Below are 25,873 nucleotides of genomic sequence, written 5' to 3'. Positions count from 1 at the left end.
TCGTCACTTTCGACTTCTGCATTTACTTAACCCTATAGTACCCACATTTACATACAGGTAACGTGAGTTTACATGGACTTTACTGGTGTTCAGTCTATGCTAGTTCACCAATGCCCACTCCACACATCTGTAGAAGCCACGCAGTTCATACTGTAAAGTCATGTTTATAACTTCTTAGGCCAGGGCTTCACAGCATACGTGCTCGCTGAGCAAGCTGTGAGCAGCAAGGTGCGAGCACGGAGCAGCGCGAGCACGCTACCCCCACTACCGGACCAGAGCGGAGAGTGGGGAGAGTCACGTGGGGTACACAACAGCTGCCGCCAGTCGATGTAAATCCGCGGCCACCTGCAGGGATATCACTCACGAATTATTACTGCAACAAATGAAACAAATAAAGGAGAATGTACACATGCCACATAATTTTATTAGCTTAGTGTATGCCCCTACCATCTGTAGACACTGAAACTAAAGAATTCCACGACAATCCTATATTTTCAACACTTTCTTCAACACTACTTAAAATATCACCTCCGGCTGTAGTGTTCTTCATGGCTACTACATCGAGGAGCTCCTCCCTCACTTGAAGATCTCTATTAACACCTCTAATAAATATGACAAGCTGCGCTGTTCCAGTGATATCAACACTTTCGTCCAGAGCTAGAGAATGCGCCATAAAATCTTTACAGATATTTGCAAGCTGGCTCTGGACGTCGTCTGCCATGTCCTGTATGCAACGCATAATGGTCATGTTAGATAATGGCACAATCCGAAACTGTTCAACTTGAGATGGACACAAGTGTTCCACTGCAACTACCAAACTTTCTTTTATTAAATCGCTATCAGTTAAGGGGCGCATGGATTTTGCTAAAAGCAAAGCAATTTTGTAACCCACTCTGAGAGCTGCCTCACTTGATTTTTCTTCGTCGTCCAGATCTTCTTCGGATAGCTTCCTTTTAAGTTTAATAACTTCCCGTCCACGATCTGGTCAATCACATTTTCTACGTCCGTAGTCTTTCGCGTGATACGACATATAATGTCGCTGCAAATTAAATTTCGTAAAAGAATTCAGCATTTTGTGACATACTAAACGTTTTGCAACACCATCTTTTATAGTAAACAGATACAATTCCTCCCAATGGGGGTTGAACTGCGAAAGCATGGTTGGGGTTACACAACGGCGACTTCACATGATTCTTAACCAGCGAAGTGACTGTCAAGAGCTGATCGTAGTACTTTAAACGTTACACAGTCGGCGCGAATTCAATAGGCACGCTGCGGCCCTATTCAAACGTGCGCGCGCAGTTCCCCTCCCTCCCCTCCCTCCCTACTCCGCGACCTTGCAGCTGCTCGCGAGCACGTGCCTGAGCAGACGCGAGTACTCGCGCTCAAAACCGGCCAGTTGTTAAGCCCTGTCTTAGGCACACTAGTGCAAAAGTTGATTGCCATCATGTCTCACAAGTTATGAGATCTTTTGTTTACGTGAATAATGTCTTTTTAATCAGTACACGTTAAATATTTTCTCTGCAAATAATAAGTAGTAGACAAATTATTTCAATTTTTTTGGTTCTGTGTATTGAAATATACATGAAACGTAGAAATGAACTCGTGTTACATATTTGTAACAGTGAGCATTTAAGGTTATGGGTGTGAATATTTGCCTCTGTCATGTTTAGGTACTTTCATCCACTTTCAGTTAACGAATGATGATATTATTGAGGTTCTGAACAGTCCCAATGAAAGTGTTTCCTCTAATTTTCTTCTGTGTGGGTCCCACAGCCTCAATAAATTTGAAGAACTACAGTGTACAGTTATTTTTATTTTTTATACTACCGGTTTCTGGAATTCCCCATTCTCAAGAGTGCCTGAAACATTGCAAAACATCATAGCAAAAAGCAGCTAAATACAAATCATGTAACTACATTGGATGTACCATTACACAAACATAATATTTGACACATCTTTGGTGTGACGTCATAAGCGCGTGACTGCGTGTGAGATCGCTCTCTAAGTTTTCATCTATTTTTAGGTTTCAGATATATATTTTAACTGTTTTTGTGATAATATTTACTATATAAGTGACTTATTAGTGGTTTCTTCATTCACCTCTGCATTTCGTGTGTTGTGGCCTGATATTTGTGAGTGTTTCGTATCGAGCAACTTAACCTCTTACCCGTGTTTACATTCCGCGCTGACCAGTTGCAGCTGTAGCGGCGCATCGAAAGCTAAGTACTAATTAATTGTTTGTGTATAGTAGTTTATTTAGGAACTTTAGTAGTCTTCAACCGGTGTTCTTGGTGTTTTCCGGTGAAATAACTTCAGAAGAAATTTTTGCGAACTGCTTTCAGTTTCGTTACTGTCATTAGACGTTTGATTTTCTTTCTGTGTTAGTATTTTGTTATATTCTCATTTGTTGTTGATTAATACTGTCAATAATAGTAGTTACTTCCCTTGTAGAGCAAGTTTGTGATTATTGTAGTCAGTTTTTAACATCTTCTTATTGTAGTAGCGGAACTTAGATAAAGTTGTTTTCTTGTTTCAATAATTGTAAAATTTTACCATGAGTGAGAAGTGTGGGCTTTGCCGTAGGTTCGTGAGTAGTGGATTGCGGTGTGAGACTTGTTCGAAGTATTTTCACTGGGGGGAATGCAGTGGGGAAGCCAGTGGGCATTCTGGTGAGATCCTCTCCTGGAACTGCAGGTTATGTAGCAAGAGTAAGTTGATAGAGGAGCAGGAGCGTAAGATCTGTGCCCTTCAGGTGCAGTTGAAAAACGCACAGGAGGAGCTAGATAGGATGAGGAGGGAGAAGGGGGTTGGGGAATGGGAGCTGGCTGTTGGCAAGAGATCTGCTAGGAGAAGGAGATTTTCAGATAGTTTTACTATTGGTGTTTGTAATAGATATGACCAACTGTCAGAGTCTAGTGGAGAGGAATCTCTAGTAGCTGTAGATGTAGGAAGTATGCAGCAGACCTCAGCAGTTACGGTGGCTAGGACAGTTGCAAAGTCTAAGAGAAAGAAGAAGGTTCTGCTGTTAGGTAGTTCTCATGGCAGAGGTGTAGGCCAGCAGTTGCAGGAGGTTTTGGGGAGTGAGTACCAGGTCACCAGTATTGTGAAGCCTAATGCAGGATTGGCTCAGGTGACTTTTAACATAGGGGGGTTATGTAGGGATTTTACTAAAGAGGATCAGGTAGTGATTGTGGGTGGGGCTGGTAATAGTATTGATAGGGATGGGGAGTATGACATAGATGGTGACCTGGAAAAGATAGCCACTCAGACTGGCAACACGAATGTGCATTTACTGGAACTGTTTCAGCGTCACGATCATCTTAATACAGCCGTCAGGCGTAATAACATGAGACTTGGGGGTGCGCTGATGACAGAAGGCATGAGTCACATTTCAGTGGTGTCGGTGGAGTCTATCAGCAGGACGGGTTTCACTAGACATGGCCTGCACCTCAACAGGTATGGGAAGGGGAGGTTGGCAAAACTTATAGGTGACAGCATAGGTGGGGGTGGTGGGATCACTCATGGGAAAATTCCGGTAGTTGTGGGTGTTAGAGCTGTACCTTTTTTAGATTGAAGTCAGCTGATAGGTATTCCTGCTTAAGGGAAGTCTCTCTAACAAAGAAACCACTTTCTACAAAGTTTGGGTATCCGATTAATGAGGGAATTAGTATATTTCATCAAAATATACAAGGTATTAGAGATAAAGTTAGTGAACTGCTTATAGATGTTGACTCTGAAATTATTGGTATATCTGAACACTTCTTAAATAAGGAGATAATTCAGAGGCTTCCTTTACCAGGATACAGGTTGGCTGGCAGCTTTTCGAGGAGCTCTTTGCGGTGTGGGGGAGTAGCCATGTATGTGAAAAACGGTATCCCATTTGAGTCAGTTGATGTTTCAAAGTACTGCACTGAAAAGGTGTTTGAATGTTGTGCAGGTGTGGTTAAATTTAGTGGAGCTAAGCTTCTTACTGTTGTTATTTATAGATCCCCAGACTCCGATTTCGCTACATTTTTGCTAAAGCTAGAGGAGGTTCTTGGTTCACTTTATAGGAAATACAAAAAGTTAGTTATATGTGGTGACTTCAATATTAATTATATAAGTGATTGTGCAAGGAAAAGGATGCTGGTAGACCTCCTTAATTCATATAATCTTATGCAAACCGTATTCTTTCCAACGAGAGTGCAAGGGAACAGTAGAACAACCATAGACAATATTTTTGTTCATTCGTCATTACTAGAAGGGCATTCTGTTAGCAAAAAGGTGAATGGCCTTTCAGATCATGATGCAAAAATTATAAGTCTAAAAGATTTTTGTGCTGCAACACGTGTTAAATATAGTTACCAACTTTTTAGGAAAGCTGATCCAGTTGCTGTAAAGACTTTTGTAAACCTTATCAAGGAACAAGAGTGGCAAGATGTTTATAGTGCTGATACAGTAGACGATAAATATAATGCTTTCCTCAAGACTTTTCTCGTGCTCTTTGAAAGTAGCTTTCCGTTAGAACGTTCAAAACAGGGTACTAGCACAAACAGGCAGCCTGGGTGGCTGACTAAAGGGATAAAAATATATTGTAGAACAAAGTGGCAATTATATCAAAACGTTAGAAACAGTCACAATCTAAATGCAGCAGCCCATTACAAACAGTATTGTAAGGTGCTTAAAAAAGTTATTAGGAAGGTAAAAAGTATGTGGTATGCAGATAGAATAGCTAAGTCTCAGGATAAAATTAAAACCATATGGTCAGTCGTAAAGGAAGTGGCTGGTCTGCAGAGACAGGTCGAGAATATAGAATCAGTGTGTTGTGGGGATGTCCGTGTTACTGATAAGTCGCTTATATGTACAGTACTTAATAATCACTTTCTGAATATAGCAGGTGAACTAAATAGAAACCTAGTCCCAACAGGGAATCATATAGCGCTCTTAGAAAAAAGTGTTCCGAGACTGTTACCTGAAATGCTCCTCCATGATACTGACAAGAGGGAGATTGAGTAAATAATTAAATCACTAAAGACCAAGAACTCTCATGGATATGACGGGGTATCTAGCAGAATACTGAAGTATTGTTCCACGTATGTTAGCTCAGTACTTAGCCATATCTGTAACTTTTCTTTAGGAGTGGTCGGTTTCCTGACCGATTAAAGTACTCGGTAGTGAAGCCACTTTATAAAAAGGGAGACAGGGATAATGTTGACAATTATAGACCTATTTCTATGCCATCGGTGTTTGCTAAAGTTATCGAGAGGGTTGTATATACAAGGTTACTGCAGCATTTAAATCCACATAATTTGCTGTCAAATGTACAGTTTGGTTTTAGAAATGGCTTAACAACTGAAAATGCTATAGTCTCTTTTCTCTGTGAGGTTTTGGACGGATTAAATAAAAGGTTGCGAACGTTAGGTGTTTTCTTTGATTTAACGAAGGCTTTTGGCTGTGTTGACCACAAAATATTACTGCAGAAGTTGGAACATTATGGAGTAAGGGGAGTAGCTTACAATTGGTTCGCCTCCTACTTTACGAGCAGAAAGCAGAAGGTAATCCTCCGCAATATTGAGAGTGGTAATGATGTTCAGTCCCAATGGGGCACTGTTAAATGGGGCGTTCCCCAAGGTTCGGTGCTGGGGCCACTGCTGTTTCTTATTTATATAAATGATATGCCTTCTAGTATTACAGGTGATTCAAAAATATTTCTGTTTGCTGATGACACCACCTTGGTAGTGAAGGATCTTGTGTGTAATACTGAAACATTATCAAATAATGTAGTTCATGATATAAGTTCGTGGCTTGTGGAAAATAATTTGATGCTAAATCACAGTAAGACTCAGTTTTTACAGTTTCTAACTCACAATTCAACAAGAACTGATATTTTAATCAGACAGAATGGGCATGTTATAAGCGAGACGGAACAGTTCAAGTTCCTAGGCGTACGGATAGATAGTAAGCTGTTGTGGAAAGCCCATGTTCAGGATCTTGTTCAGAAACTAAATGCCGCTTTATTTACCATTAGAACAGTATCTGAAATAAGTGACCTTTCAACACGAAAAGTAGTATACTTCGCATATTTTCATACGCTTATGTCGTATGGTATTATTTTTTGGGGTAATTCTTCTGATTCAAAAAGGGTATTTTTGGCTCAAAAACGGGCTGTTCGAGCTATGTATGGTGTAAGTTCGAAAACCTCTTGTCGACCCCTATTCAATAGTCTGGGAATTTTGACATTGCCCTCACAGTATGTATTTTCTTTAATGTCGTTTGTTGTTAGCAATATTAGCTTATTCCCAAGAGTTAGCAGCTTTCACTCAGTTAATACTAGGCAGAAATCAAATCTGCATGTGGAATGCACTTCCTTGACTCTTGTGCAGAAAGGAGTGCAGTATTCTGCTGCATCCACTTTCAATAAGCTACCACAAGAACTCAAAAATCTTAGCAGTAGCCCAAACACTTTTAAGTCTAAACTGAAGAGTTTCCTCATGGCTCACTCCTTCTACTCTGTCGAGGAGCTCCTGGAAGAGCTAAAAAATTAAGCTAATTCCAGTGTTACATTCTTGATTTTCTTTATTTAAACTAACGACTTGTCGCTTGAATATGTTTCTTATATTTCATTTTATCTGTTTCTACAATCGTGTTATAATTTCATGTATTGACTCGTTCCATGACCATGGAGACTTCTCCTAAATGTGGTCCCACGGAACAATAAATAAATAAATAAATAAATAAATAAAAATAAACCTATAGTAACATATGAGGCTACATCGTTGTCATTAATTTAAAAATCGCTTGCCACACATAACTGTGCAAAGCACAGTCGTCAAACTTTTGTTTTCTTTATTATTAATTCATTCCCCCTCCCACATGTGGGTGGGGGGGGGCGGGGTTGAGCTGGTAGCGGTACTATTAATCCGCTCTCCAGCCGATAGACATTATCCTCTAATTTAGACGCGAAACACAAAACAAGGACCCATATTTACCATGAATTTAAAATTATATTGAATGATGATGATAATGGGAGAATGTAAGAAATAATTCTGTCTTAATGAAAAGTTTAAAGAAACATTGATAAACATGTGGACAGAGAGCATCTTTAAAAACACTTGAATATTACCTGAAGAACATTAAACACTAGAAAAATGCCTGAAGAACGCTAGACACTACAGAAGAGACACTGACCATTAAAAATAGAGCACTGCACACTTTCCCGGGACGTAGACTGTTGATGAAAAGGAAGGTTGTTATAGTGGGAGAAGGGGGAGTGGTGATGATGAGAACTGGTAAGATGTGGTGACGAGACAGGGGTAGCTGTGGTGGGGGACAGGAAGAGAGAGGTAGTTGGTATTAGGTTCTATACATCTGAGAGGAAAAGAAGCTGGGAGGTGATGGGGAAGGGGAAAAGGAGGAGATGTAGAATGGGGAGAGGATGAGGAGGGAGGTCTTGGGGGGGGATGGATAATGCGATGTGGATTCAGAGTTGCTAGGATAGGTATATGTTGGGGTAGAGCTCGGGGTCTGGGTGAGGGAGGCAATTGAAATTTCCTTGAGAGAGGGCATGTAGGGTGTGTAGGTGGAAGGTCAGTGGGATGTTTACATAGAGGCATGACAACACACCGGGACTGGAAATGAGAGGGGACACAATAGGACTGTTGGAGTCGAGTTAGCGGATGATGTAGGTTATTCAGAGGTGTTCAATGCGAGTGAGGGAAGTCGAAATTTGATGGGATGATAAAGGATTCTTGTGGGGGAATGTAAGTAAATGCAGAAAGCAAGGCGAACAGCATGGCATTGGAGGATCTGAGGGACTTGCAGAACTTAGGTGGGGTGGATAACCATGCAGCATTTGCATAGCAGAGGATTGGGTGCATATCCATGCAGCATTTGCATAGCAAAGGATGGGGTGAATCAGGGATTTGTATGTGTGAGGGGCAGTAGAGGGGTATACCCTTACGTTTGGCTAATTAGTAGTTTTAGTCTATTATGGGCTCTCTGTTGGATGCTTAGCAGCTGAGGTTTCCGCATTAGGTTAGTCCAAGGTACTTCAGTGTGTTTGTTAGTTGGATAGGACAGTTATAAATGGTGAGGTAGAAGTAATGGAGACAGAAGGTGCAGTTTTGAATGGGTTAATCTTAAGGAGGTAAACTGATTGAGATGGATTTGGAGGGATCATTGGGATTTCTACAGTGTAGGACAGGGGGCGAGTAAAGTGGTGTCATCAGCATACTGAAGGAGGTGGATGGGAGGAGGCGGTTTGTGCATATTGGCAGTTTGTAAGAGATAAAGGATAGGGGAAAGAATAGAACCTTGAGACATTTCTGGTGGGGTGGGAGGTATGGGATTGGTGTTGTTAACAAGGGCACATGATGGACGACTGGAGAGGAAGGATGCAATAAAGCAGACATAGTTCATTGGAAGTGCATAGATCTGGGGTTTGAAAGAGAGACTGGAAAGCCACACATGGCCTTATGCTTACTCTAACCCAAGGGAGACAAATATGGCGGATTTATGGTTGTTGAGGTGTTGGGATAGGAGACAATGAGGTTCAGGGGTTGATAATCAGTGGAGAAGGAGGGACAGAAGCCACACTAGGTAACAGGAAGCTGATAGTGTTGGTGCAAGAAGTGTTGGGGGCATCAGAAGAGGATAGATTCAAAGACCTTGATAACTCTGAGTAAGGCAGATGAGGTAGTACAAGGAGGCATCAGCAAGGGATATATTCGGTTTGAGGTAAAGTAGGACTTTGGAGGTTTTACATAGGTCTGGTTAATAACCTGTGGAGATGATAGTGGTGCACAGGATTGCAAAGGTGATAAGAAAGGAGAAATTGCATTCTTTGAGGTGTCCATAGGCAATATGGTCTTGACAAGGGGATGTAGTGCGTATTCTGTGAAGTTCTTGTTTAATCTCCTATTCTGTGACTGGGGTGTTCAGTTTTGTTTCTGGTATGTTGTTAAAGTACCAGAAGATGGGAGCCAGGGATAGGACTGTGTTATCTGTGCATTTGTGGACGGTAGGGAATTGGGAGTAGTCAAAGTTATGATCGTCAGGTATGGAGAAGATGTTTGAGAGACAAAATAGAAAGTGATTGGCTCTGTGCAAGTCGTCAGGTAAGGGCTGTTGCTGTGAAGCACCAGGCAGTGAGGGATGTGATGAGTGTCAGTAAGTCGATGGAATGCCTTTTAGTAATTCAAGGAGTTAACTGGGAGGGTAACATTGAGTCTGATCCATATCTGGCGCCTGTCCCAGCGGGTTTTGGTATTGTGTAAATTTCAAATGTGTTGTTGTATTTTCTATTGGCATGTAAGTGTAGCTAGGTCACGGGTCCATTGGGAGAAGAAATATAAGTGATACAATTCGTGGAGAATAAGTACAGCTTGCAGTGGGACGGCGGGTCAATGAGGATACATGACTTTAGTAGGGATATGGGCGGAGATAGCATTCGACAAGGTCTGCTGCAGGAAGGCTGTGGCATGGAGGTTTGCTGTAATATTAAGGGGTGGCTTTCAATTTGGGTATCTATGGATTCTAGGTAGCCATTCCAGTTGGCATGGGAATAGTTGTGGACAGTTTTTGGACGTAGACTTGTCTAGGCTGCATGGAGACAGGATAGTGTCTAGGATATGATGAGCAGGACCAGCAGGTAGTCACTTCCAATTGGATGTATGACTTCTGCAGTGATGAGCCCAAGGAAGTTGGCAGATGCAAGGAGGACATCTGGGGTGGTGTTGCTTTCAGGACAGGGGTATTGTGGGATGGGGACAGTGTCACCTTGGAGAGAGTCAGTAAATAAACGCCCCACAGGAGTTCTGCAACGGACCTTCAATGGATGTTGCGGTCAGCATCAATAATATGGAAGAGGTATGGTTGATGTAGGTGAGAAAACCATATGGGATGGGATTATTAGGCTGGAAGTAGATGGTAAGCACTAGTAACAGTTAGGGCTTGGAAGAAGAGGCTACTGGCCAGGGGGAGCGGGTTATCAACGCAGTGGAGGATATAGGGAGAAGTACAGATGGTGTGACCTGAGTAGAGGAACGTTTCGTTGAGGATTAAGGTATCAATATTGTCGAGGGACTGAAAAGGGGATTGTTGGCGGATAGGGAGTGGATGTTGCTGTATAGGATGATGCAGTGCTATCTCGCCTTGAGGAGTGGCTAGGAAGTTGGTTGCATGGGTTGGGGATGTAGGGATTTATATGAGGATGTCGAGATGGACGAAGACAAAGTGGACCTGGTTTTGGGAGTGTGTGGCTTGGGCGTTTAGATGGAATACTGAGTGGGTAGCAAGGGAGTTTTGCTATAAGATGTATGGTGATTGGAAAGGTCAGATATTTTTGAGGATGATGGTAAGGAAATGGATGATGTCCTCAGCAGTGGCGGGAGTTGCTGGGATGGATGGGATGGCAAATAGCAAGGAGAGGCACAGTTAATTCAGGTTTGATGGGTGGGGATTTGGCCTTGCACTTGGCAGAGTGTGTGGGGTGAACTTCACTGCAGGTGTTGTAGGTGTGGGGAAACCTAGGTTTGGACATTGCTTAAGGAAGTGGGATTGCTTACAGAGGTGGCAGGTGAGAGGTTTCTTAAAATCAGGAGTAAAGTCATCCTTACATACCAGGTGTAGAAGTGTGAAACCGAAATTTCCCTGTAGACGGTGCTAGCCGTCAGTGGAGGGCCCTTGAGACCGCGTTTGCAGCGCCATCTGCTTCCTGTAACGGCTGACGACGAATGTCAACACACAGTGACCTAAGTTCCATACATCGGTATCTGTCTCAAATCTGTAAACATGTAGAGTTTTGTGCCTACGAACTACGATTTGCGAACAGCATTGTTTTTCTGTTATCATTTGAAGAAAACTGCTGCAGAATCGCATCGAATGCTTGTCGAAGCGTTCGGTGAACACGATCTTGGGAAAACACACTGTTTAGAGTGGTTCAAAAAATTCAAAAGTGGTGATTTTGACGTGAGAAACGACGAGCGTGGGAAACCACCGAAAAAGTTCGAAGGTAGCGAATTGCTGGCCTTATTGGTTGAAGATGATACGCAAACTCAATAGGAACCAGCGTAACAATTGAATGTGGCTCAGAAAGCCGTTTCTCTTTGGTTGAAAGCTATGGGAAAGGTACAGAAAGTGGGAAAATGGGTTCTGCATGAACTGAATGAAAGACAGCAAGCAAATGGAAAGGCCACTTGTGAAATGGTGCTCGTCAGACGCAAAAGAAAGTCGTTTCTCCATCGAATAGTGACAGGTGATGGAAAATGGATGTACTTTGAGAATCCCAAGCGTCGTAAATCATGGGTGAATCGAGGCAAACCATCACTGGAAGACCAAATCGCTTTGGAAATAAGCCAATGCTCTGTGTTTGGTGGGATCAGAAGGGTGTCATCTATTACGAGCTGCTGAAACATGGTGAAACCGTTAACACTGGTCGCTACCAGCAGCAGGTGATCGATTTGACAAACGACAGGAATATGGAAAAAGGCTACACAAAGTCGTATTGCTCCATGATAATGTCCCATCACACACAGCAAAAGGGGTCAGGAAAACGATCGAGGCGTTCAGTTGGGAAATACTGGGGTATGCGGCTTATTCTCCAGACTAGGCTCCGTCCGATTACCATCGAACCCCGCAACTACTTAAATTCTGAATAAAAACCGTCAGCAGGTGTTGCCAATTACTTCCGGTATAAAAAGGCACCCTCATTCTGCCAAAGCCTTGTCAAAGAGGATGGAGCAGCGGTCAGAGCTTTAGGGCACTCTCTTGCCCTTGTGGTGGGAAACTGCCCCTGTAAGGCGGAAAAATCAGGAATGATCAACGGCATGAGGATGCAGAAGGCAATGGAAATCACTGCATAATGTGTATCCACAAGACTTGTGGCCTGAAATTGGTAAAGTGTTATGACGATTTCTTCATTGCCAAAGGATTCCGGACCAGTCCCCCATAAGTATTGGCAGGAGAGGACTGCCAGGGAGGAGGTTATATCAACAGCAGCAGAAAATGGTATAATCGGAGTAGGGTTAACCAACGGAAGGATAACGTTCTACGAGGTGGGGCGTGGAATGTCAGAAGTTTGAACGTGGTAGGGAAGCTAGGAGAAGGAACAGGATAATAGGACATCTGTTAAGACATTGGTGAATGACTTCCATGGTACTAGAGGGAGCCATAGAGGGCAAAAACTGTAGAGGAAGACAGAGAGTGGAATACATCCAACAAATAATTGAGGATGTAGGTTGCAAGTGCTTCTCTGAGAGAAAGAGGTTAGCACAGGAGAGGAATTCGTGGAGGGCCGCATCAAACCAGTCAGAAGAACGACGAAAAAAAAAAAAAGGGGGAAGCTAGAAAATTTGAAAAGAGAAATGAGAAATTCTTAGGCTCAGTCTAGATATAGTGGAGGTCAGTGAAGTAAAATGGAAAGAAGACAACGATTTCTGGTCAAGAGCGTTATAGGATAATATTAACAGCAGCAGAAAATGGTATAATCAGAGTAGAATTCGTTATGACTAACATCGTAGGACAGAGATTGAGTTACTGTGAGCAGTTCAGTGACAGAGTCGTTCTCATCAGAGTCGACAACAAACAGGCGCCGACAATAGTTTAGGTATACATGTTGATGTCGCAGGCAGAAGATGAAGAGATTGAGAAATTATGTAAGGATATTGAACTGGTAATGAGGTTCAAAAAGGAATGGGATGCGGTTTCGAGGGGCGGAGTGGAATAAACTGTCACGGGAGAATATGAGAATATGTGCTTGGTAACAGGGCTGAAAGAGGAAAATGACCGAGTTCTGCAATAGTACATATCATCTAGTAATAGTGAATATTTTGTTCAGGAATCACAAGACAATGAGGTATACTCGGAAAAGGCTTTGGGATATGAGAAGATTTCAATTAGATTATATCATGGCGAGGCAAAGGCATTTATTACCGCCTCAGTTTTTTGCAAGTCTAATCTTCCTTTGCGTTTATGTAATAAATCGGCCGCAACGAACATTTCAACACTAAGTCCATTAATAATCAAAAAATTCTGTTCAATCTGAAACCCACCTAAAGTAATGGGTATCATTAATTCTTGTTTTACGACCTTTTTGCTTCTGCCAGAGCAACAATTATTTTTAACCCACTTACTGGCATAATAGTTACTTCTTTACCTTTAGATAGAGAATTTACAAATTCCTGTGACACTTTACACACTTTGGAACCACTGTCTATTAAACACTCAACTTTATCATTAAAAACTGTTACCTCAATTATAGGTTGTCTTGGATTTAGTTTTAGATGTTTAGACTTAGGTTCATCTAGCAAATCCTACACAACCTCTCGTTTGTCGAAACCTACCCCTCCTGTGGAAATTAAATGTACGTTTACAGGATCCTCTTTCACCTTATTTTTATTGCTAGCAGCTTTCACTAAACCGCTCAAAATAGTAAAAGCATCACCGTCTTCTTCCTCCTCCTTATCTGATATATACTCTGTTTCTGCAATCCTTCCTGCACTGCTGTCAGAACTATTTACATTACCCCTTCTTTTTCCTGTCCTGATTCTTCGTCTTCACTTTCTGAAATTACTCCATTCACTTTATTCAAAAATTCCTCAACACTTTCATCCTCTCCCTTCTGTATCTCTGTAGTATTAATTCCACTGTCTATTGGTATTTTATCGTTTGTTTTGCAGTGTTGATTCACCCCCACCTCCTGATCTGAGTCTTCACTTTCTGTATTTAGTTAGTTCTTAATACGGTTCCTGCGAGCTTTATTTCAGCTTTCCCTTTCACAAAAAACTACTGAACTTACTGAATTGCCAAACTGTTTTGCAGTGTCATTCCCCTCTACCCTTCTATTTTCTACTACCCTACCTCTGTGCTGTTTAGTAGGTGCCTTCTTTACAAAGGGCATCGCTAGCAGGTTTAATCTGTGTGGTTTCAGTCTGCAAACACTAGCATCATTACAGACTGCTAACAGTTTTCCTCCTGTGTGAGGTCATTACCTCTGACGCTCCTGTCACCTGTCGGGACGCCACTACCCATTGCGCCATCGGCCTGCCGCTGATGGCAATCAAAATATTGGTCCCTGGGATTTTCCAGGCTTGGTAGCCCTGCAGCCAGGCGACTAGCGCGAATTTTGGTGTTCTCGTAATGATAAGTCATTTTAGATTATAAAAACATATAGATTAGTACTGATTACATGGTAAATAGGTGTATTAGAGTGCCTTTTAAGTGTACAATCACAGGTTTCATTTTTCTTTACGTAATATAGCAGAAAACGCGAAAAGATCGTACAGTCGTATTTTCTGTTTACGTTTTGCCACAGCAATCTATGGAGTTTCGTTTAGTTGTTCTTTGCTCTCTCCAGCAATTTAACTGTAGCATACCTCTTCATTATTTGACTCACATTTCCGGAAAGTAGCGTAATGTTTAAGTTGTTGTTTCAGAAACTTTGCACTGTAGTTTTTGTTTACACACGGTTGCGTACTGGCCACATTTGTGCAACCATATTTTCGTGTTTATGTGTAATTTAACTGACTTATTCTTAATAAACTATTACGTTTGTCATCAGTAAAAAGTGCTTGACTTGCCGTAGAATTGTTAGGTCGGGGCTTTGGTATGATGGGTGCTATAGTTTTCTCCATCTGGGTGACTGTAGTGGCGTGGAAATGGGGGAAGTAAGTGAGACTCGACAGTGGTTTTGTAGGATATGTAGTAGAGATAGGAAGATACTAGAACAGGAGGGGAAAATTGCCGCCCTTCAGGCTGAGTTAGACAAAGCCAGGGGAGATCTTGACTGTTTATGGAGTAGAAGGGTAAAGAGAGGTGAGAAGTTGAAACAGGAGGAACAGGCCTAGAAGTTGGTCTGACAGCTTCGTGGTGAATGTTGAAAATAGGTTTGACCTGTTGCATCAGTTAGAAGCTGGTGAGCCTCAAGAAGTTGCAGGTGTAGACAGGGCACAACAAACTTTCAGCAGCAAATTGAAAAGTAACAATGTAGGGAAATCAGTATAGAGAAAGAAAGTGTTGTTATTAGGTAGCTCCCATGGAAGAGGTGTGGGCCAACTTTTGCAGGATGAACTAGGATCAGAATAACAGGTCACCGATTTTTTTAAACCTAGTGCTGGTCTGGAGCAGGTGACAGGGGATTTAGGATCACTTTGCAAAGATTTCACTAAGGAAGACACTGTGGTTATAGTGGGTGGAGCAGGGAACAGTATTGACAGAGATCCTGGGCACAGTATAGAGTGTGACCTGGTAAGGATTGCATCAGCATCGAAGCATACTAGTGTTGAGTTTGTATCTGCTCTTGGGCGCCATGACCGACCTCATTTGAACTCTTCTGTCAAGAGAGTTAATTTGGAGTTGGAACGGCTGCTTATGATGGGTGCAGGGTCACACATTGGTGTGGTTGCTGTTGATTCTCTCAATAAATAGGATTATACTAGGCATGGCCTTCACCTCAACAGGAAATGGAAGGGTAAACTGGCAGGGAAAATAACAGGAAAGTTAAAGGGCGGAGAAACTGTCATGAGTGATAAAATACCAGTTGTTATAGGGTTAAGAAAAGACCCTTTTTTATGGTAGGAAGGACAGAAAGAAACCAGATTTTGAGAGAGGTTAGGACTGAGACAAACCTTCAGTTTGAGATAGAAACCAAAAAAACATAATTCTAGCTTATTACATCAGCATAAACAGCTATTGGTTAAGAGTTTTCAACCCAATTTTAACTCAGTCAATGTGAAACGTCAGTTATCTTTATTGCATCAAAATATTCGAGGACTGAAAATATAATTAATGAATTACTTATCTGCATAGATGAATTAGAGTCTTCAAACCAGCTGACATAATCTGCCTCTCTGAACATCATGTGACAGTTGGTATAGAACTTTTAAGTGTTACAGGGTGTAGGTTAGCATCTCACTTTTGTAGAGCAGAAATGGAGAAAGGAGGAGTTGCCACATTCATCAGGAACTGTCATAAATTTAAGAACATAGACATTCATAAATTTTGCCTACAACAGCACATGGAAGCATGCGCAACAGAGGTAGAATTTCACACAAAATCCTTCATAATATTAAGTGTATAATGAGCACCTGCAAGTAACTTTACTCTGTTCATAAACCACCTTGCAGCTGTACTGGCCCATTTAACAACCAAAAACAAATAAATAGTGGTTGCTGGGGATTTCAATGTAGATTTCCTTAAAGACTCTCCCAATAAGAACTTATTTGAGTTAGTAACACTATCATTCAACTTATGTCCAACTGTAAAGTTCCCCACTAGGGTAACCAATTGCTCACAAACAGCCACTGATAATATCTTTATAGAAAAGTCCAATGAACAAAATTATATTACAAAACCAATAGTCAAAGGCCTCTCAGACCATGACATGCAGTTCCTTCTGTTAAGTGTTAATACTGAACAGGATATAAAATCTGTTAAATCTGAGCTCAAGAGGATAATATATATGCCAAAAATTGATTATTTTAGGACACTCCTCAGAGACATTCACTGGACTGATGTTTACAGTTCTCATGACATGAATGAAAAATATAACACTTTTTCTAATAAAGTGCTTACCTTATTTGAACACAGTTTTCCCCCAAAACTAACCAAGGTTAGAGCAAAGTCAACAAAGACATTTCAAGTAACTTCCATAATATGAATTTGACCCTCACTACCCCATCAGAAATAATGTCCATCACAAAATCTTTAAAATCAAAAACATACAGTGGGTATGATGAAATATCAAAAAAGTTAATTAAAGAATGTGATTCTGAGTTAAGTAACATATTAAGCTATCTGTGTAACAAGTCGTTTATCAGTGGAATATTTCCTGAGTAGTTGAAATATGCTGAAGTTAAGCCACTGTTTAAGAAGGAAGATAAAGAAATAGCATAAAATTTCCTCCAATTTCACTTTTGCCAGCATTCTCAAAAATTTTGAAAAAGTAATGTGCAATCGCCTTTATAACCACCTTAAAGGAAATAACATACTGTCAAAGTCACAGTTCGGATTTCTAAAGGGTTATGATATTGAGAAGGCTATCTACACTTACAGTGAAAATGTGCTTAATTCATTAGACAAAAAATTGCAGGCAACTTGTATTTTCTGTGATCTGTCAAAGGCATTTAACTGTGTAAATCACCATATCCTTTTAAGTAAATTAGAATGTTATAGTGTAACAGCAAATGCTGCAAAATGGTTCAAATCTTATATCTCTGGCAGGAAACAAAGGGTGTTATTAGGAAAGAGGCATGTATTAAGCTATCACGCATCATCCAGCTGGGAACTAACTACAGGTGGGGACCCACAAGGTTCCATTTTAAGGCCCTTACTTTTTCTTGTACATATCAATGACCTTTCATCAGTAACATTACCAGATGCCAAGTTCGTTTTGTTTGTCACTGATATAAACATTGCAATAAATAGCAAATCAAGTGTAGTCTTACAAACATCGGCTAATAAAATATTTGTGGACATTAATCCCTGGTTCCTAGCCAATTCTTTGGCCCTAAACTTTGAAAAAAACACACTACATGCAGTTCAGAATGTGTAAAGGGTGTCCCACAAGTATATGCCTAACATACAATGACAAGCAGATGGAAGAAGTAGACAGTGTTAAATTCTTGGGATTACAGCTTGGTACTAAATTCAGCTGGGAGGAGCACACCACAGAACTGCTGAAGTGTCTTAACAAATCTCTATTTGCAATGCAAATTGTGTCAGACATAGGGGATATAAAAGTGAAAAAGCTGGCATAGTATGCTTACTTTCAATCCATAATGTCATATGGGATTCTGTTTTTGGGTTATTCATCAAACCAAGCTTAAGTTTTCTGGGCACAAAAACATGCAGTAAGAGTTATATGTGGTGTGAACTCAAGAACATCCTGCAAAAGTCTGTTTAGGGAACTAGGGACAATAACTACTGCTTCCCAATATATTTATTCCTTAATGGAATTTGTTATTAAAAATATATTACTTTTCCAAACCAACAGCTCAGTTCATGGAATCAATACTAGAAATAAGAATAATCTTCACAAGGATTTAAAGTCACTTACTCTTGTACAAAAAGGTATACATTATTCAGGAACACACATCTTCAATAACTTGCCAGCAGCTATAAAAAGCTTAACAACCAATGAAATTCAGTTTAAGAGAAGCCTAAAGGTTTTATTGGTGGTCATCTCCTTCTATTCCATTGATGAATTTCTTAGTAAACCAACTGATTTGCGTGTGTGTGTGTGTGTGTGTATAAGTACAATATAATTTCTGCACAATTTCAGTGCAGTAATGTGTTCATTGTAAATAAGTATTATAGTAATTCTATTACATGTTTATTACCTTATAGATAAAAAAAACTTTTTTATCCTAAATTCAGTTGATTAGTGTTTGTAAAATGATTCTTTCATATAGTGTTCATTTTAAAAAAATGACGATCATTCAACTTGGGACCTGTGGAATGATACATTAGCTTATTTGCTTGAGTTAAATTTGTCATGTATTATTGTTTTTCTGACATGTTCTACATCCTTGAGGACCTCCTCATTGCAGATCAATCGGAACGAAAGTGAAGCTAATCTAATCTAACCTACTTCGAGCAGTACATCCTCTTTCTCTGTATCTAACATGGTAACTATTACCTCTTTGTACGCCTGTTCTATTTACATTGACTTTGGCTCTGTTGTCATTTGACCAAACAGGAAGCCTATATTCTTTTCTGTTATTTTCCTCTTCTTTTAAGATGTTTTCTACTCGCTCAAGCTAATGAATAAACCAGTCAATGTCATCCCTAGGTGCTAAAATAATCTTTTTTCGCCAGCTCAATGGCAATTTGTTTCCAATACCCATGATTATCTATTCTGTCTCTACTTTTGAATTTAAATAAGACAAGGTAGTTACCCACTTTTGTAGAAATCTTTTAATGTTACCACTCTTGGAATCATATTTTTCCAACGACCAAAATTTATTCAACACCTCCATTTGCTTCCTCTTTCCCTAATATTCTTCAAAAAATGCCTGTTTGAGCTCTACTAACTTACTGTATTTATCTGAAGCCAATTTCCCCCAGATTCTAGCTTCTCCCATTACATTAAAGGTGATGAATCCAGTCTTTTGCTTGTCATTCCACACGTTAGATAACACATCTCCAAAATCACTCCAAAATTCTTTTGAGTGAACATTCTTATTTGGATCAAATTTCAAGAATTGGCAATGCATGACATATGCAATTTCTGATTATTAACAACAATGTGAGATACTACACAAAAACGTTATTGTTGTTACCATTCTGTTCAAATTTTGTTAGTCTACTTTCATGGTTACACAGCTGCTCAGTTACTTCAGTACTAAACTGACTAATATTAATTTCAATATTAACGATTTTATTAGACGCTTGTACTCTGAATCTTTCACACACGTCTTTCCCTTCTGTAATTTGAGTTTCCAATACCACATGACTATCCTCAAAGTGTCTCTCTATTTTGAGAACCTGTTCATTAACTTTGTTTAATTCTAAATTTATTTTCTCTTTAATTTGTCCGCTATCCTCAGCAACTTGCTCAATTCGCGAATTTAACTCACTTTTCACCGTTACAATAGCAGCATTACATTCTTACCTGACCTGATTACTGTCACTTTTAACATTCTTACTGAACAAAGTCATATCGTTTTTCCAAGTATCCGTCAAATTCGAAATTTTATCTTCCATTTTGAATTCCATCTCAGCTGACAAATTTGAAAATCCATGATTAACCTCAGACATCTACCTGTCAACTTCATTATGCAATCCATTTATATCCAAGCCGAGTTTATTCATTTTGGAATCCATTTCAACACTCAATCAACTGACAAACTGCCTATTGGCTTCTGTCTCGGGTTCTTCGGCCGACGTTCATCTAATGATTTTTCTGACGTTTCGCCAGCACGAGTGGCTAGCATTGTCAAAGCTTCACCCTCCATTGCCGGTGGTGAACAACAATTTTGTACTCAATCAACTCATTTCAAAACCTATTTCACTCATTTTAGCATCAAGGTTAGTACCCATACGATTTATTTTATCATCAATATCAGAACTTAATGACGTTTTAATTTCGGAACCCAGTCTATTCATCTTCGTCATAATATTCATCAACATTTCCGATACACCGTCCCTTGGTTCCCGAACAACTGACGTTGGCTTCTGTTTTGTTTTAGGAATAGCTACAGGCATATATTAAACATCATCTTCCACTGTGCTCAGTTCCCTATCTACACCATATTTAGACCACATTGATTCAGGTAAACCACTGTCCTCTGTGTGTGATACATACAAACTGAAATCACCTATCATTGAATCATCTTCGTAATTTACATTACCTAAATCTACCTTCAGTTTCTGATCTACAACTTCCTGATTATTTTCAGCCATTCTGCAGAGTTTCTTGGAACACACACACACACAAAACCTTAAGTAGAACACTACTTATCTTTGGCCTCGTCCTGTTGACTGCACGGCGAGATGAAACAGCGGGTCCGTCCTCCAAGCCTTGCTCACGTTTGACCAGATTACGGGCCACCGCTTCCGCCACGGCTCCAACTGCTGCAGATGTCAGTCGGCTGCAGCAGCAACGCCATCTCTCGAGGTTCCGCTGTCACCAACGTAGTTGGCCACCTCGTTCCACTGGCTGCCAATTTTAGACTAAAGTTCATTTGCACACTTGTCTATTGTCCTTATGTAGTTCCTTTTACACACACATGAGAAAACTTCACGAGTTCAATTGACACTGCTGCTTTTATAAAGTTCCTACACATCAGAACTTCACTATTGTTTTTCCCGGCCGATAAAGCACCAATTGCGGCGTGGACCGTTGAAAGTCGCATTTCGTTGCGTAATTGTTGACCACTGTCTTTCGTCGTACAGTGCACCACAAAAAGTTCCACCTACCTCAGTACGCCGTCAGATCACCAGCCCGTTTCTCTGCATACGTAGTTACTGTTCAGACGATGTTAAAAGCAGCGTTGAAGAAAAACATAGTCAGCACTTACGTTTGCAAAGCCGGTCGCTGTGGCCAAGCAGTTCTAGGTGCTTCAATCTGGAACCGCTCTGCTGCTACGGTCGCAGGTTCGAATCCTGCTTCGGGCATGGATGTGTGTAATGTCCTTAGGTTAGGTAGGTTTATGTAGTTCTAAATCTAGGGGACTGATGACCTCAGATGTCAAGTCCCACAGTGCTTAGAGCCATTTGAACCATTTGAACGTTACTAAAGTCCGCCTAAACTCTGGTAGCAAGCTGTCCTGTAATATCTTATGACGATTTTCGGGTGAAGGCGATTGCTTCATTCTTTTAGAAAAAATGTCAAAATTCCGCAACAAATTCTTTATTTATTCAGGTTCGAAAGTCACCACCAATCAAAATTTCTTTGTTTCTTCCTGTTAAATAACCCAAAAGCGCTTCTAGATGATATATGAATAGATTATAATTTCCTGCAGGTGCTCAGTAAATAGCTGTTACTATTATATAGGATCTGTTACGGAACTCTACTTCTGTTGCACATGCTTCTAGATGCTGCTCTAAACAGAACTTATTAATGTCAATGTTCTTGAATTTATGACAGTTTTTAATAAATGTGGCAACTCCTCCTCCATCCATAACTACTCTGCAGAAGTAGGAAGCTAGAGTAAATCCTGAACGACATTTATTTTTAATTGTGCCACGAAATCTAACACTACCCGCAAGACAATTGTATGCAGAACTAATCCTCCCTCCCCCCCGTCCCCCCCACAGAAAGTGCAGTTTCAGAAAAACTGGGAACTATTTTCTTAGTGGAGCTGGTTTGTAGGTGAGATATAAGGCTGAGTGTGTACCACTCGTAAGATTACAGAATGACCTCGTTTATAGTGAGTCAGCTACACTGTGAAGGAGTGGAGAAACGTACTCTTCACCGATGAACCCGCTTCAGGTTGCAGAATGAGTCTCCTCATAGTTCCGTCTGGAAGACAATGGTCGCCGGTACAGTCACAGGAATCTCTTGAAAAAGAGACCACGATGGTGGACTGGGGCTCTGGTATCATGTTGGATGGATGCTCGATGTTTCACACAGCACAAATGGTCACCGGTTTGGTTGACCTGTAGGAGAGTGTTACAGAGGTGCTGAAAGAACTGAACTGACAGGATGTTGAAAAGAGATGGGCACTATTCTGAGAAAGTATACTAACAAAGTTTCAGTAACTGGCTTTCAATGATGATTCTAGGAATATAGATTAGATTACATTCGATTAGATTAGATGTACTTTTCGTTCCAATTGATCCATAGTGAGGAGATCCTCTGGGATGTGGAACATGTACGAAAAGAAGTACACACAATAAATATTTACAAAATAAGAATAGATACGCTGATGTCTTCCTCAGATACCAAATGAAATTGCTCTTCTGGATGTGGAATAAGTAAAAAAATAAGGTCTTAAGCTTATTTACAATTGATAGGATATAAAACTTGTCACCAAATATTAAATGTTCAATGCACTTAGGTGCACATATGATAATTCTTAGGCTACTGAGCCACATATCATCAAATTAAAAAGATAAAATAAAAAATATTTTATAACACTTATTTACAATGATGGCATTACTACAAAAAATTTGTTCAGAAATCAGATTGTACATAGTATTTACATTATGTGATATTATTGATAACACATATGGATTAATCAGTTCTGCTAAGAAATTCGTCATTGTAGTAAAGGGAGTTGGTCACCAATAACTCCTGACTCTTCTCGTATTGTCAAATAGTGGACACCTTTCTGAAACAAAGTAAGTGACTTTAAATCTTTGTGAAAGTTATTCTTATTTCTAGCATCGATTCCATGAAATGAGCTGTTAGTTGGAAAAAAAGATATATTTTAATGACATATTTCATTATGGAATAGATATATTGACAAGTAATAGTTAGTATCCCCAGTCCCTTAAACAGCTGTCTGCAAGAAGTTCTTGAGTTCACACCATAAATAAACCCATATGACATTATGGAATGAAAGTAAGCATAGTAGGCTAGCTTCTTTATTTTTATATCACCTATGTCTGACAACATTCACATAGCAAATAGATATGTCTTTATGTGCTTCAGCTGCTCTGTGATATGCTCCTCCTAGTTAAGTTTATTACCAACCTGTAATCCAAACACTCTCAACTTATTCTATCTTCTTGTCGTCATATTTTACGCATACACTAGCAGGAAACCTTTAACAAGTTCTGAACAGCATATAGTAAGTTTTTCAACGTTTAGTGACAGAGAACTGGCTAGGAACCATTTATGAATGTCCATCAAACTTTCACTAGTAGATCTCTCTAACGCTATATTTGATTTACTATTTACTGTAATATTTCTGTCATCAAACAAAACGTACTTGGCGTCTGGTAATGTTACTGATGAAATATGATTGACATAAACAAGAAAAAGTAAGAGCCCTAAGAGCAAACCAGAAATATAGGATCTGACCCATTTTGTAGCATTTCCTGTTACAATCTAATATTCTAATTTACTTAGAAGGATATTCTGATTTACGCAGTAAAATCACTTTGACAAATCACAAAATACACCCATAGCCTCTAATTAATGAACAAAGTACATTCTCACTGTATGTGTAGAAAGCCTTTTCAATATCAGAACCCTTTACAAAACCGAATTGCGATGTGGATAATATTTTATTTGTGGTCAGATGGTTAAGAAGATGGCTGTATATCATCTTTTCTAAATTTTTTGAGAATCCAGGCGAGAGTGAAACTGAACAGAAGTTTGATGGTATTTCTTTATCTCCTTTATTCTACTACATCCTTTACAATCGGTCCCGTATGTACCGTGAGGACAAGATTAGACGAATTACAGTACACACAAAAGGCATTTAAATATTCATTCTTCCCGCAGTCCATATTTTAATAGAATGAGAAATAGCCCTAATAACTGGTAAAGTGAACGTACCCTCTGCTATGCACTTCACATCGTCTGAAGAGTACAAATGCAGATGTAGATGTAGAACTCCCATTTCTTTCTACTGTCAGCTCGTCCCAGGATATAAACATACTTATTTTAAATTTGTGTAGTAATGTATAGTTAATTGCGTGCACAAATTCTGCATTAATTTTTTAATATATTTTGTGCTAGATATTAAGAAATGAGCACAGTCATCTTTATTAGCTATTCGATATCTAGTATTGGATAAAGACTTCCTCCAAGTTTCTCTATGCATTATCGTTTTCATCTGTATGAGTGAAAGTTTTCTAAAGTTGTCAACACTATTTTCGCTAGTTCATCACCTCGATCTTTAGAGATAAGGAGTGCAGCGAGTAAGTGTGACAATATGTCTATGACTGTGGTAAAAGCTATTTCTACATCTACATCTTCATCCATACTCCGCAAGCCACCTGACGGTGTGTGGCGGAGGGTACCTTGAGTACCTCTATCGGTTCTCCCTTCTATTCCAGTCTCGTATCGGTCGTGGAAAGAAAGATTGTCAGTTTACCTCTGTGTGGGCTCTAATCTCTCTGATTTTATCCTCACGGTCTCTTTGCGAGATATACGTAGGAGGGAGCAATATACTGCTTGACTCCTCGGTGAAGGTACGTTCTCAAAACTTCAACAAAAGCCCGTACCGAGCTACTGAACGTCTCTCTTGCAGAGTCTTCCACTGGAGTTTATCTATCATCTCCGTAACGCTTTCGCGATTACTAAATGATCCTGTAACGAAGCGCGCTGCTCTCCCTTGGATCTTCTCTCTCTCTTCTATCAACCCTATTTGGTACGGATCACACACTGGTGAGCAGTATTCAAGCAGTGGGTGAACAAGTGTACTGTAACCTACTTCCTTTGTTTTCGGATTGCATTTCCTTAGGTTTCTTCCAATGAATCTCAGTCTGGCATCTGCTTTACCGACGATTAATTTTATATGGTCATTCCATTTTAAATCACTCCTATTGCCTACTCCCAGATAATTCGTGGAATTAACTGCTTCCAGTTGCTGACATGCTATATTGCAGCTAAATGATAAAGGATCTTTCTTTCTATGTATTCGCAGCACATTACACTTGTCTACATTGCCATTCCTTGCACCATGCATCAATTCGTTGCAGATCCTCCTGCACTTCAGTACAATTTTCCACTGTTACAACCTCTCGATATACTACAGCATCATCCACAAAATGCCTCAGTGAACTTCAATGTTATCCACAAGGTCATTTATATGTAGTGTGAATAGCAACGGCCCTACAGCACTCCCCTGCAGCACACCTGAAATCACTCTTACTTCAGAAGACTTCTCTCCATTGAGAATGACGTGAATCGTTCTGTTATCTAGGAACTCTTCAATCCAATCACACAATTGGTCTGATAGTCCATATGCTCTTACTTTGTTCATTAAAAGACTGTGGGAAACTGTATCAAACGCTTTGCGGAAGTCAAGGTAATGGTTGGCAACACAGCGTCGACACAGACTCTTCGAGTATTTCTTGCAATGAATAATTGTGAAAAGCGTTGTTATTAAGCTGTTTTTAAACGTTTACAGTTGTTATAAATATACTCTAAGTGTTGTTAAATTAGTAGCAGTGTTAGTGAAGTATTAAATAAGATTAAACGGGGTAAGAAGCTTATTTTTCTTCTCGCGCCTGTAGCACGAATCCTAGGCCTAATTTCATGTGTGCGAATCATAAGTAAGCAGTGATCTAAACTTATAGGTAAACGTTTCCTGAGGGTACAAATATAATATAAGTGTTGTTACATTAGTGGAAGTGTTAGTGAAGTGTTAAAGAAGATTAAATGGGGTAAGAAGTTTATTTTCCTTCTCGCGCCTATAGCACGGATTTTAGGCTTAATTTTACGCGCGCGTATCGTAAGTAAACAGTGACTTAAACTTTTATTCAGTACTCTTTC

The 25,873-nt window shown here is 40.0% G+C and overlaps 1 protein-coding gene across 1 annotated transcript in view; it reads left to right on the top strand.

Annotated features, from left to right (window-relative positions):
• The first annotated feature begins 2,128 nt into the window (after window positions 1-2,128).
• The window catches only part of LOC126234396 (zinc metalloproteinase nas-14-like), a 300,270-nt gene continuing 276,525 nt past the window's right edge, over window positions 2,129-25,873 (top strand). The window contains exon 1 of the mRNA XM_049943087.1: window positions 2,129-2,226. The gene's annotated coding sequence lies outside the window, so the exon portion shown is untranslated. The remainder of the gene's footprint in view (window positions 2,227-25,873) is intronic.

The sequence above is a fragment of the Schistocerca nitens genome, chromosome 1 (genome assembly GCF_023898315.1).
Source record: "Schistocerca nitens isolate TAMUIC-IGC-003100 chromosome 1, iqSchNite1.1, whole genome shotgun sequence".
Lineage (NCBI taxonomy): Eukaryota > Metazoa > Arthropoda > Insecta > Orthoptera > Acrididae > Schistocerca > Schistocerca nitens.
Note: the sequence above shows the minus strand (reverse complement) of the source record. Positions and strands in the feature narration are given on the sequence as shown.